At 40.2% G+C, this 13,161-nt stretch overlaps 1 long non-coding RNA gene across 1 annotated transcript in view; it reads left to right on the top strand.

The window, feature by feature from the left end:
- Positions 1–1,688: 1,688 nt before the first annotated feature.
- The window catches only part of LOC149971353 (uncharacterized), a 213,049-nt gene continuing 201,576 nt past the window's right edge, over positions 1,689–13,161 (top strand). Inside the window, exons 1-2 of the long non-coding RNA XR_016492168.1 lie at positions 1,689–1,827; positions 2,196–2,255. This is a non-coding gene — a long non-coding RNA (uncharacterized LOC149971353). The remainder of the gene's footprint in view (positions 1,828–2,195; positions 2,256–13,161) is intronic.

Here is a 13,161-nt window from a genome sequence, read left to right on the forward strand (position 1 = left end):
TATCGTCGACTTTTTTAATTTAAAAAAATGACGCAGCGTTTTGAAACTGTTTTTTTCTGAATTACACAGTTTCCATAGATGGCTATTTTGGGTATATATGTACCGATTTAATCGAAAAAAAGACCCAATAGTGATGTTTATGGGGCATATAGGAGTGCCAAGAAAGAAGCTTGTCAAAGGTAATGAATGTTTTATATTTTATTTCTGCTATTTGTGTAACGCCGGCTACGCTAATTATTTTGTTTACGTCGCCTTCAGGCATTTTGAGGTGTTGCATGCTATCAGATAATAGCTTCTCATGCTTTCGCCGAAAAGAATTTTAAAAATCTGACTTGTTGGCTAGATTCACAACGAGTGTAGCTTTAATTCAATACCCTGTATGTGTGTTTTAATGAACGTTTGAGTTTTAACGAGTACATTTAGCATTTAGCGTAGCGCATTTGCATTTCCAGGTGCCTACTTGAGACGTCTGCGTCTCAAGTAGGATCAACAAGTTAAGCTTTAGCCCCACCCATCTTTTTAAGGGTTGTTCCATGCGTTCTGTACTAACAACAGAAGTCAAGCACCCAAGCAAACTTGCTAGCTACAGTGGCTTGTGAAAGTGTTGAGCGGGTGTTGAGCTTTTGCAAATATATCAGTTATCCTGCGCTCTGGCACACTCAGACGAGAGTGCTCTGAAATCAGAGTAGATGGCCAGACTGAATTTACGAACGCACCCGAAATGGTTACTTGCATAGTAGAGTATTTTGTTAAGACATGTAGCTACCTAGATAGGTAAACAATGAACCATAATCCCAACTCATGATGTTACGATCCTGCATGAATCTGCAGGTAGCTAACCAACCAAGTGTAATGTTAGCTAGCTAACATTAGGCTATAGCTAGCTAAGCAAATGGCTCTGAGACACGAGTAATATGATCATACACGTAAGGTAGGTAACTGAAATGTATGTTTGAGCCAATCAATAGTGTTGTGACAAGGTAGGGGTGGTATACAGAAGATAGCCCTATTTGGGAGAAGACCAAGTCCATAATATAGTAAGAACAGCTCAAATAAGCAAAGAGAAATTACAGTCCATCGTTACTTTAACCTGTTAGAGCTCTAGGGGCGCTATTTCATTTTTGGATAAAAAACATTCCCGTTTTAAGCGCGATATTTTGTCACGAAAAGATGCTCGACTATGCATATTCTTGACAGTTTTGGAAAGAAAACACTCTGAAGTTTCAGAATCTGCAAAGATTTTGTCTGTAAGTGCCCCAGAACTCATTCTACAGGCGAAACCAAGATGATGCATCACCCAGGAATTAGCAGAATTTCTGAAGCTCTGTTTTCCATTCTCTCCTTATATGGCTGTGATTGCGCAACGAATGAGCCTACACTTTCTGTCGTTCGCCCAAGGTCTTAGCAGCATTGTGACGTATTTGTAGGCATATCATTGGAAGATTGACCATAAGAGACTACATTTTCCAAGTGTCCGCCTGGTGTCCTGCGTCGAATTCGGTGCGCAATTGCCAGCTGCTTCTACTTTACCATTTGATTCAGGGGAGAAAGCATGTGTCCAAGAACGATGTATCAATGAAGAGATATGTGAAAAACGCCTTGATGATTGATTCTAAACAACGTTTGCCATGTTTTCAGTCGATATTATGGAGTTAATTTGGAAAAAAGTTTGCGTTTTGAGGACTGAATTTTCAGATTTTTTTTGGTAGCCAAATGTGATGTATAAAAGGAGCTATTTCTAATACACAAGGAATCTTTTTGGAAAAACTGAGCATCTGCTATCTAACTGAGAGTATCCTCATTGAAAACATCAGAAGTTCTTCAAAGGTAAATGATTTTATTTGAAGGCTTTTATGTTTTTGTTAATGTTGCGTGCTGGATGCTAACGCTAATGCTAACGCTAAATGCTAACGCGAAATGCTAACGCTAGCTAGCTACTTTTATACAAATTATTGTTTTCCTATGGTTGAGAAGCATATTTTGAAAATCTGAGATGACAGTGTTGTTTACAAAAGGCTACGCTTGAGAGATGGCATATTTATTTCATTTCATTTGCGATTTTCATAAATAGTTAACGTTGTGTTATGCTAATGAGCTTGCTGATAGATTTACACAATCCTGGATACAGGGGTTTTTTCATAGCTAAACGTGACGCAGAAAACGGAGCGATTTGTCCTAAACAAATAATCTTTCAGGAAAAACTGAACATTTGCTATCTGAGTCTCCTCATTGAAAACATCTGAAGTTCTTCAAAGGTAAATGATTTTATTTGAATGCTTTTCTGTTTTTTTGTGTAAATGTTGCCAGCTGAATGCTAATGCTAAATGCTACGTTAGCCATCAATACTGTTACACAAATGCTTGTTTTGCAATGGTTGAGAAGCATATTTTGAAAATCTGAGATGACAGTGTTAACAAAAGGCTAAGCTTGAGAGCTAGCATATTTATTTCATTTCATTTGCGATTTTCATGAATAGTTAACGTTGCGTTATGGTAATGAGCTTGAGTCTGTATTCACGATCCCGGATCCGGGATGGGGAGATCAGAAAGGTTAAGACATGAAGGTCAGTCAATACAGAAAATGTCAAGGACTTTGAACATTTCTTCAAGTCTCGTCACAAAAACCATCAAGCTCTATGATGAAACTGGCTTTCATGAGGACCGCCACAGGAATGGAAGACCCAGAGTTACCTCTGCTGCAGAGTATAGGTTCATTAGAGTTATCAGTCTCAGAAATTGCAGCCCAAATAAATGTTTCACAGAGTTCAAGTAACAGACACATCAACATCAACTGTTCAGAGGAGACTATGTGAATCAGGCCTTCATGGTCGAATTGCTGCAAAGAAACCACTGCTAAAGGACACCAATAACAAGAAGAGACTTGCTTGGGCCAAGTAACACGTGCAATGAACATTAGACCAGTGGAAATTTGTCCTTTGATCTGAAGTCCAAATTTGAGATTTTTGATTTAAACTTGTGTCTTTGTGAGACGCGCTGTGGGTGAACGGATGATCTCCGGATGTGTATTTCCCACCGTAAAGCATGGAGGAAAAGGTGTTATTGTGTGGGGGTGCTTTGCTGGTGACACTGTCTGTGATTTATTTAGAATTCGAGGCACACTTAACCAACAAGGCTACCACAGCGACACGCCATCCCATCTGGTTTGGTCTTAGTGTGACTATCATTTGTTTTTCAACAGGACAATGACCCAACACAACTCCAGGCTGTGCAAGGGCTATTTTACCAAGAGAGAGAGTGATGGAATGCTGCATCAGATGACCTGGCATCCCCAATCACCCAACCTCGACCCAATTGAGATGATCTGGGATAAGTCGGAACGCAGAGTAAATGAAAAGCAGACAAGTGCTCAGCATATGTTGGAAAAGTATTCCAGTTGAAGCTGGTTGAGAGAATGCCAAGAGTGTGCAAAGATGTCATCAAGACAAAGGGTGTCTATTTGAACACTTTTTTGGTTATTACATGTTTCCATATGTGTTATTTCATAGTGTTGATGTCTTCACTATTATTCTGCAATGTGGAAAATAGTAAGAATAAATAAAAACCCTTGAATGAGTAGGTTTTCTAAAACTTTTGATCGGTGGTGTACAATCTATCTGCAATAATAAAGATGAGCTACTGTACCTTATAAAATAGAAATTCCACTAATTATATTTTTGCAAGGCTCTCGAATGCAAATACATGGAGCGGTTTTTGTATTCAGAAAAATTTACATTGTGCTGCGCGGCTCAAATGGAGGAAGTTTATTTGGATTCTAAATCAAGATGGTCCTCATTGGCCTGCATCCAAATGACACCCCGACTCTGAAAAGCTACAATGGTGCTCAGTCTCTGCTACAGTTCCTTTGATATATGGGGTCAGTGTCGTTGTATCGTGAAAGGCTCATTAAAAATCAGGAACCTTGTTAACACAGCCAAATGCAATGAGAACTCTAGCATACTACCATTAATTATTCACAGACTTACATTTAACGTGATTCACCGGTTAATGGCAATTAATTAATTACATTTAGAGAACACTAGCGAATCAATTGTTAGGCACCACGTACCGACTTTGTTTAGAATGACTAAACATTTATATTCACACAAGATAAACAGCTGTATTTGTACATCAACCGACACCATTTTCATTGAAATTGCTGCCCTGTTACTTATAAACTATCAATTACGTTTAGTCATGGAGCAGCACCATCAAATATAGGCTAACAACATTTCCATTCACCATGAATGGACCACTTTGCAATTGAATTAGAATAGCAATACATTTATAAATTGACCTCACAAATGCAGTCGTGACCCCTGCTTGTACATTATATTTGGACATCCTCCCTTCCTACCTTTGAGGAATTTATAAATCGGAATTGATTGAATTTGTCAGAGTAATAGGATGGTAAGCTTGCTTTCACTTATCTATGCTTATCTCAAGGAAGGAAGGATACAGAGCCACAGTGGTTTGTGGACTGTTATCACATACTTTAGGAGAGGTCCTCTACATGGCATTCACTGACTGAACGGATGGCACTCTTGGACTGCACATTCACTGGTTTGGTGCTTTTGTTTTGTTTTCTGGGTCATTCTGCAATTCCTGTGTAGTCGGATTTGACTTTACGATACAAATTACAGATGAAATGAAGACGGAATAACTGGCCATTTTGAGTTTCGCAAATTTACAGCCAATAAACATGCTTCACGGCATGTGCGTTTACAAATTATTTATTGCAGCCAGACTCATCTGGCGGACCTGGACCCAGAACGCGGTCAATACGGTAGTGATTGGGGGAAAAAAATCGATACAGTTGCATATTGCAATATTATTTTGGGACTATACTATATCAATATTTGACTCCAGGTATCAATCTGTAAAAAAATATGACATTCTTGCTACTGTAGGTGTAACATAGATACAGGGAGTGTGGAAGCAAGTGCAGTGTGAGTTAATAATGAAAATGAACATTGAACGAATACAAAACAAGAGAAGGGGTCTAACAAGACAAACATCAAATATACTACCTGATGACTGAAAGAACAGTGCACTAGATAAATGGTAAGTAATCAAGGTAGTAAAGTCCAGGTGTGACTGATGATTGGGCGCAGGTGTGCGTAATAATGGTGGGTTGCCCAGACCCACTTGTCTAAATTGATGGGTCATGTGAAAGAAATGCTATAGCCACATTCAGTGGTGGAAAAAATACTAAATTGTCATACTTGAGTAAATGTAAAAATACCTTAATAGAAAATGACTGAAGTAAAAGTCACCCAGTAAAATACTACTTGAGTAAAAGTCTAAAAGTATTTGGTTTTAAAAATACTTTAGCATCAAAAGTAAACGTATAAATCATTTCAAATTCCTTATATTAAACGAGATGTCCCAATTTTTTTATTTTGTTTTATTGACATATAGCCAGGAGCACACTCCAATACTCTGACATAATTTACAAACAAAGCATTTGTGTTTAGTGAGTGTGTGGTATGTCACAACATCATGTTATGACCACAAATATCAATGTTCATTTTATGTATCAATATTTTGCTTAGTCTTGCTATGTGGATGGGTCTCTACAGAAGGTGCAAACAATACAGCCATATGGTTACTTGCATAGTAGCAATATCAGAATTAGATAGTGTCAGTATAAATACAATAATATACAGTATGTACATGAACAATATCAATAACGATTTCAGTGATAGACGAGGTAGTTATACGCATACAATCTGGTGTAAATTGGCTGAGCAGCAGGACACGTGTGTTAGGAGAGAGTCATTTGAATAGAGGCACTGCAGATAGAGCTGATGACAGGTCTGTCCGAACCACACATGAACAAGGTAATGTATATTCGGAGAGCTTGTTTCTGTCCTGCCTTTAACTTTGGTGCAGGGCATGTGAAGTCCATAGCCACTTCGTTGCAAATCTCTCCGATCTTCTCAAAAAAATAAGTTTGTCTAGCAGTGTCCAGTCCAGGTGGTGCTTGTACAGGCAGACCATCTATGGGAGGAAAGATGTCAGCGTTGCGCAGCAGCTGAAACCTGGTCCTGACTGAGTCCGAACACCCCTTGACAACAACACCAGGCTCCAGAGGATCACAGCTGTAAATCAGGAAATAACAAAACATTTTTAGAAGACATTACAACCTTGCACAACATCAATTCACCTCCCAAGTTTAGATAAGAAGAATAACCTCATACAATGCGATTAAATGATATTCACCTGAAGTGCTGGTATTGCTTGATCTGTGGCAGGCACAATACCAGAGCACAAACTTGTTTTTGTTTTGGCCACTGCAGTTATCACAATTCAGGTCCACACGTGTTTCCCCATCTGTAGTTGGTGAAGAAATGGTGCATGTAGTTGATGACTGCGCTGCTGCCTTTGTTGGATGACCTGCCTTCATCGATCAAGTAGTTGACTTGTTGTGGTATTCCTTCACGGCAGACACCAAACAAGACACATTTGCGAGGAGTTAAAAAGGAGATGGGACCTGGCTGCATAGGGTCAGAAGGATAGTGCACCTGTAAACAGCAAAAGGACATTAAGATAAATGAATTGTCTCACCCCTGCCAATCTCTGTACACAGCTCAGTGAAAGGTACAGTATGTGCCTGCATCCCATATATATACACCAACGGTCACCATTTTTAGAAAACCTACTCATTCAAGGGTATTTCTTTAGTCTTACTATTTTCAACACTGCAGAATAATAGTGAAGACATCAAAACTATGAAATAACACATGAAATCATGTTATTACCAAAAAAGCATTCAAATAGACACCCTTAGCCTTGATGACAGCTTTGAACACTCTTGGCATTCTCTCAACCAGCTTCACCTGGAATGCTTTTCCAACAGTCTTGAAGGAGTTCCCACATATGCTGAGTACTTGTTGGCTGATTTTCATTTACTCTGCGTTCCGACTCATCCCAAATAATCTCAATTGGGTCGAGGTCGGGTGATTGTGGATGCCAGGTCATCTGATGCAGCACTCCATCACTCTCCCTCTTGGTAAAATAGCCCTTGCACAGCCTGGAGTTGTGTTGGGTCATTGTCCTGTTGAAAAACAAATGATAGTCACACTAAGCCCAAACCAGATGGTTTGTCGCTGCAGAATGCTGTGGGAACCATGTTGGCTGCTGTCCCTGTACAGGGATCAACATCAGTGGAAATTTCAGAGTGACAACTAATAGTACTCGATACAACTCAAACTTTCATTAAAACACACATGCAGGGTACTCAATTAAAGCTACACTCGTTGTGAATCTAGCCAACATGTCAGATTTTTAAAATGCTTTTCGGCGAAAGCATGAGAAGCTATTATCTGATAGCATGCAACCCCCGAAATACCCAAAGGGGACGTAAACAAAATAATTGCCGTAGCCGGCGCTACACAAAACTCAGAAATAAAATATAAAACATTCATTACCTTTGACGAGCTTCTTTGTTGGCACTCCTATATGTCCCATAAACATCACAATTGGGTCTTTTTTTTATTAAATCCGTCCATGTATACCCAAAATGTCAATTTATGAAGCCCGTCTGATCCATAAAAAAGCACCGTTCCAAAACGCAACGTCATTTTTTTAAATTAAAAAAGTTGCCTATAAACTTTGACAAAACTCTTCAAACTACTTTTGTAATCCAACTTTAGGTATTAGTAAACGTTATTAATCGATCAAATTGATCACGGGGCGATCTGTATTCAATAGCAGCACGTTTTGAAATCATGGTCCACATTCTCTCTTTCATAACTACCTCCGGTGTACTCGACGACAGGAAGCGCCTATTCCTCATTTTACCAAGGATAAATTTAAAATCAATTGACAGTACTGGCGACATCGTGTGGAAGCTGTAGGCATCTATCTATTTTCCCCTGCCATAGACAATACAGAGACTGGCGGAGGGATATATATTTTTTTTGTGAACAGTTTTCCTTGGGATTTTGCCTGCTAAACACGTTCTGTTATAGTCACAGACATGATTTAACCAGTTTTATAAACTTCAGAGTGTTTTCTATCCACACATACTAATCATATGCATATACTATATTCCTGGCATGAGTAGCAGGACATTGAAATTTTGCGCAATTTTTTTCAATAACCTGCAAAAATTCGCAGCCTCTTTAACATTAAGTGTGCCTTGAATTCTAAATAATTCACAGACAGTGTCACCAGCAAAGCACCCCCACACTATAACACCTTTTCATCCATGCTTTATGGTGGGATATACACATGCGGAGATCATCCATTCACCCACAGTGCGTCTCACAAAGAAACATAAGTTTAAATAAAAAATCTCCAATTTGGACTTCAGATTAAAGGACAAAGTTGCACGAGTTTCTTGGCCCAAGCAAGTCTCTTCTTCTTATTGGTGTTCCTTTAGCAGTGGTTTCTTTGCAGCAATTCGACCATGAAGGCCTGATTCACACAGTCTCCCCTGAACAGTTAATGTTGATGTGTCTGTTACTTGAACTCTGTGAAGCATTTATTTTTGGCTGCAATTTCTGAGACTGATAACTCTAATGAACTTATCCTCTGCAGCAGAGGTAACTCTTGGTCTTCCATTCCTGTGGCGGTCCTCATGAGAGCCAGTTTCATCATAGCGCTTGATGGTTTTTGAGACTACACTTGAAGAAATGTTCCGTATTGACTGACCTTCATGTCCTAAAGTAACGATGGACTGTAATTTCTCTTTGCTTGTTTGAGCTGTTCTTGCCATAATATGGACTTGGTCTTCTACCAAATAGGGCTATCTTCTGTACACCACCCCTACATTGTCACAACACAATTGATAGGCTCAAACGCATTAATTTGTGGAATTTCTTTCTTTAACTTTTAAGAAGACATACCTGTTAATTGAAATGCATTCCAGCTGACTACCTCGTTGAGAGATTGCGTGTGCAAAGATGTCATCAAGGCAAAGGGTGGCTATTTGAAGAATTTAGATTTTTTAACACTTTTTGTGGTTCCTATATGATAAAAAATGTGTTATTCATAGTTTTGATGTCTTCACTATTATTATACTATTACTTTTATTATTACTACTATCACTATTATTATACTCGTTTTTCAACCACTCCACAATTTTCTTGTTAACTAACTATAGTTTTGGCAAGTCAGTTAGTTTTGGCACATCTACTTTGTGCATGACACAAGTCATTTTTCCAATTGTTTACAGACAGATTATTTCACTGTATAACAATTGTGGTGGGTCAGAAGTTTACACAATCTAAGTTGACTTTGCCTTTCCTGAAAATGATGGCTATAGAAGCATCTGATAGGCTAATTGACATAATTTGAGTCAATTGGAGGTTTATCTATGGATATATTTCCTGGCCTACCTTCAAACTCAGTGCCTCTTTGCTTGACATCATGGGAAAATCAAAAGAAATCAGCCGATACCTCTGGTTCATCCTTGGGAGCAATTTCCAAATGACAGAAGGTACCACGTTCATCTGTACAAACAATAGTACGCAAGTATAAACACCATGGGACCACGCAGCCGTCATACCGCTCAGGAAGGAGACGCGTTCTGTCTCCTAGCGATGAACGTACTTTGGTGCAAAAAGTGCAAATCAATCCCAGAACAACAGCAAAGTACCTTGTGAAGAACAAAAGTATCTATATCCACAATAAAATGAGTTCTATATCAACATAGCCTGAAAGGCCGCTCAGCAAGGAAGAAGCCACTGTTCCAAAACCGCCATAAAGAAGCCAGGCTATGGTTTGCAACTACACATGGGACAAAGATCTCTACTTTTTGGAGAAATGTCTTCAGGTCTGACTTAACAAAAATAAAACTGTTTGGCCATAGCGATCATCGTTATGCTTGCAAGCCGAAGAACACCATCCCAACCGTGAAGCACAGGGGTGGAGGTGCTTTGCTGCAGGAGGGACTGGTGCACTTCACAAAATAGATGGCTTCATGAGGAAGGACAATAATGTGGATATATTGAAGCAACATCTCAAGACATCAATAAGGAAGTTAAATCTTGGTCGCAAATGGGTCTTCCATTGACCCCAAGCATACTTCCAATGTTGTGGCAAAATGGCTTATGGACAACAAAGTCAAGGTATTGGAGTGGCCATCACAAAGCCCTGACGTCAATCCATTTGTGGGCAGATTTGAAAAAGCATGTGCGAGCAAGGAGGCCTCCAAACCTGACTCAGTTACACCAACTCTGTCAGGAGGAATGGGCCAAAATTCACACAATGTCACGCCCTGACCTTAGAGAGCTTTTTTTATTTCTCTATTTGGTCAGGCTGTGATTTGGGTGGGCATTCTATGTTCCTATTTCTGTGTTTTGTATTTCTTTGTTTTGGCCGGGTATGGTTCTCAATCAGGGACAGCTGACTATAGTTGTCTCTGATTGTGAACCATACTTGGGTAACTTTTCCCACCTATGTTTTGTGGGTAGTTATTTTCTGTTTAGTTTTTTCTGCACCCAACTGGACTGTTTTTGGTTTCGTTTAGTCTCGTTGTTATTTTTGTTCCAGTGTTTAGTTCAATAAAAGTCATGAACACGTACCACGCTGCGCTTTGGTCCGATTCTTTCTCTTCAGACGATGACACCCATTACACCCAACTTATTGTGGGGAGCTTGTGGAAGGCGACCCAAAATGTTTGACCCAAGTTAAACAAATGAAAGGCAATGCTAACAAACACTAATTGAGTGTATGTAAACTTCTGACCCACTGAGAATGTGATGAAAGAAATAAAAGCTGAAATTAAATTCTCTCTATTATTCTGACATTTCACATTTTTAAAATACATCTGACTTAATTAAGACAGGGAATTTTTACTCTGATTAAATGTCAGGAATTGTGAAAAACTGAGTTTAAATGTATTTGCCTAAGGTGTATGTAAACTTACAACTTCAACTGTAAATATAGGACAAAACAGACATCACGACAAGAAAGACAACACAACACCACATAAAGAGAGACCTAAGACAACAACACGGCATGGTAGCAACACAACATGACAACAACATGGTAGCAAAACAACATGATAGCAGCACAAATGACCAGCATGGTAAAATAATAGGTCTGGGACAGGTAGCACGTCCGGTGAACAGGTCAGGATTCCATAGCCGCAGGCAGAACATTTGAAACTGGAGCAGCAGCACGGCCAGGTGGACTGGGGACAGCAAGGAGTCATCATGCCTGGTGGTCCTGAGGCATGGTCCTAGGGCTCAGGTCCTCAGAGAGAGAGAGAAAGAGAGAAAGAGAGAATTAGAGAGAGCATACTTAAATTCACAGGACACTGGATAAGACAGGAGAAGTACTCCAGATATAACAAACTGACCCTAGCCCCCCAACACAAACTACTGCAGCATAAACACTGGAGGCTGAGACAGGAGGGGTCAGGAGACACTGTGGCCCCATCTGATGATACCCACGGACAGGGCCAAACAGGAAGGATATAACCCCACCCACTTTGCCAAAGCACAGCCCCCACACCACTAGAGGGATATCTTCAACCACCAACTTGCCATCCTGAGACAATTTTTATTTATTTATTTTATTTTACCTTTATTTAACCAGGTAGGCAAGTTGAGAACAAGTTCTCATTTACAATTGCGACCTGGCCAAGATAAAGCAAAGCAGTTCGACAGATACAACGACACAGAGTTACACATGGAGTAAAACAAACATACAGTCAATAATACAGTATAAACAAGTCTATATACAATGTGAGCAAATGAGGTGAGAAGGGAGGTAAAGGCAAAAAAGGCCATGGTGGCAAGGTAAATACAATATAGCAAGTAAAACACTGGAATGGTAGTTTTGCAATGGAAGAATGTGCAAAGGAGAAATAAAAATAATGGGGTGCAAAGGAGCAAAATAAATAAATAAATAAATTAAATACAGTTGGGAAAGAGGTAGTTGTTTGGGCTAAATTATAGGTGGGCTATGTACAGGTGCAGTAATCTGTGAGCTGCTCTGACAGTTGGTGCTTAATGCTAGTGAGGGAGATAAGTGTTTCCAGTTTCAGAGATTTTTGTAGTTCGTTCCAGTCATTGGCAGCAGAGAACTGGAAAGAGAGGCGGCCAAAGAAAGAATTGGTTTTGGGGGTGACTAGAGAGATATACCTGCTGGAGCGTGTGCTACAGGTGGGGGATGCTATGGTGACCAGCGAGCTGAGATAAGGGGGGACTTTACCTAGCAGGGTCTTGTAGATGACATGGAGCCAGTGGGTTTGGCGACGAGTATGAAGCGAGGGCCAGCCAACGAGAGCGTACAGGTCGCAATGGTGGGTAGTATATGGGGCTTTGGTGACAAAACGGATTGCACTGTGATAGACTGCATCCAATTTGTTGAGTAGGGTATTGGAGGCTATTTTGTAAATGACATCGCCAAAGTCGAGGATTGGTAGGATGGTCAGTTTTACAAGGGTATGTTTGGCAGCATGAGTGAAGGATGCTTTGTTGCGAAATAGGAAGCCAATTCTAGATTTAACTTTGGATTGGAGATGTTTGATATGGGTCTGGAAGGAGAGTGTACAGTCTAACCAGACACCTAAGTATTTGTAGTTGTCCACGTATTCTAAGTCAGAGCCGTCCAGAGTAGTGATGTTGGACAGGCGGGTAGGTGCAGGTAGCGATCGGTTGAAGAGCATGCATTTAGTTTTACTTGTATTTAAGAGCAATTGGAGGCCACAGAAGGAGTGTTGTATGGCATTGAAGCTTGCCTGGAGGGTTGTTAACACAATGTCCAAAGAAGGGCCGGAAGTATACAGAATGGTGTCGTCTGCGTAGAGGTGGATCAGAGACTCACCAGCAGCAAGAGCGATCTCATTGATGTATACAGAGAAGAGAGTCGGTCCAAGAATTGAACCCTGTGGCACCCCCATAGAGACTGCCAGAGGTCCGGACAACAGACCCTCCGATTTGACACACTGAACTCTATCAGAGAAGTAGTTGCTGAACCAGGCGAGGCAATCATTTGAGAAACCAAGGCTGTTGAGTCTGCCGATGAGGATGTGGTGATTGACAGAGTCGAAAGCCTTGGCCAGATCAATGAATACGGCTGCACAGTAATGTTTCTTATTGATGGCGGTTAAGATATCGTTTAGGACCTTGAGCGTGGCTGAGGTGCACCCATGACCAGCTCTGAAACCAGATTGCATAGCAGAGAAGGTATGGTGAGATTCGAA

Source organism: Oncorhynchus mykiss, chromosome 26 (genome assembly GCF_057628025.1).
Source record: "Oncorhynchus mykiss isolate SJ-2025 chromosome 26, ASM5762802v1, whole genome shotgun sequence".
NCBI classification, from domain to species: Eukaryota; Metazoa; Chordata; class Actinopteri; order Salmoniformes; family Salmonidae; genus Oncorhynchus; species Oncorhynchus mykiss.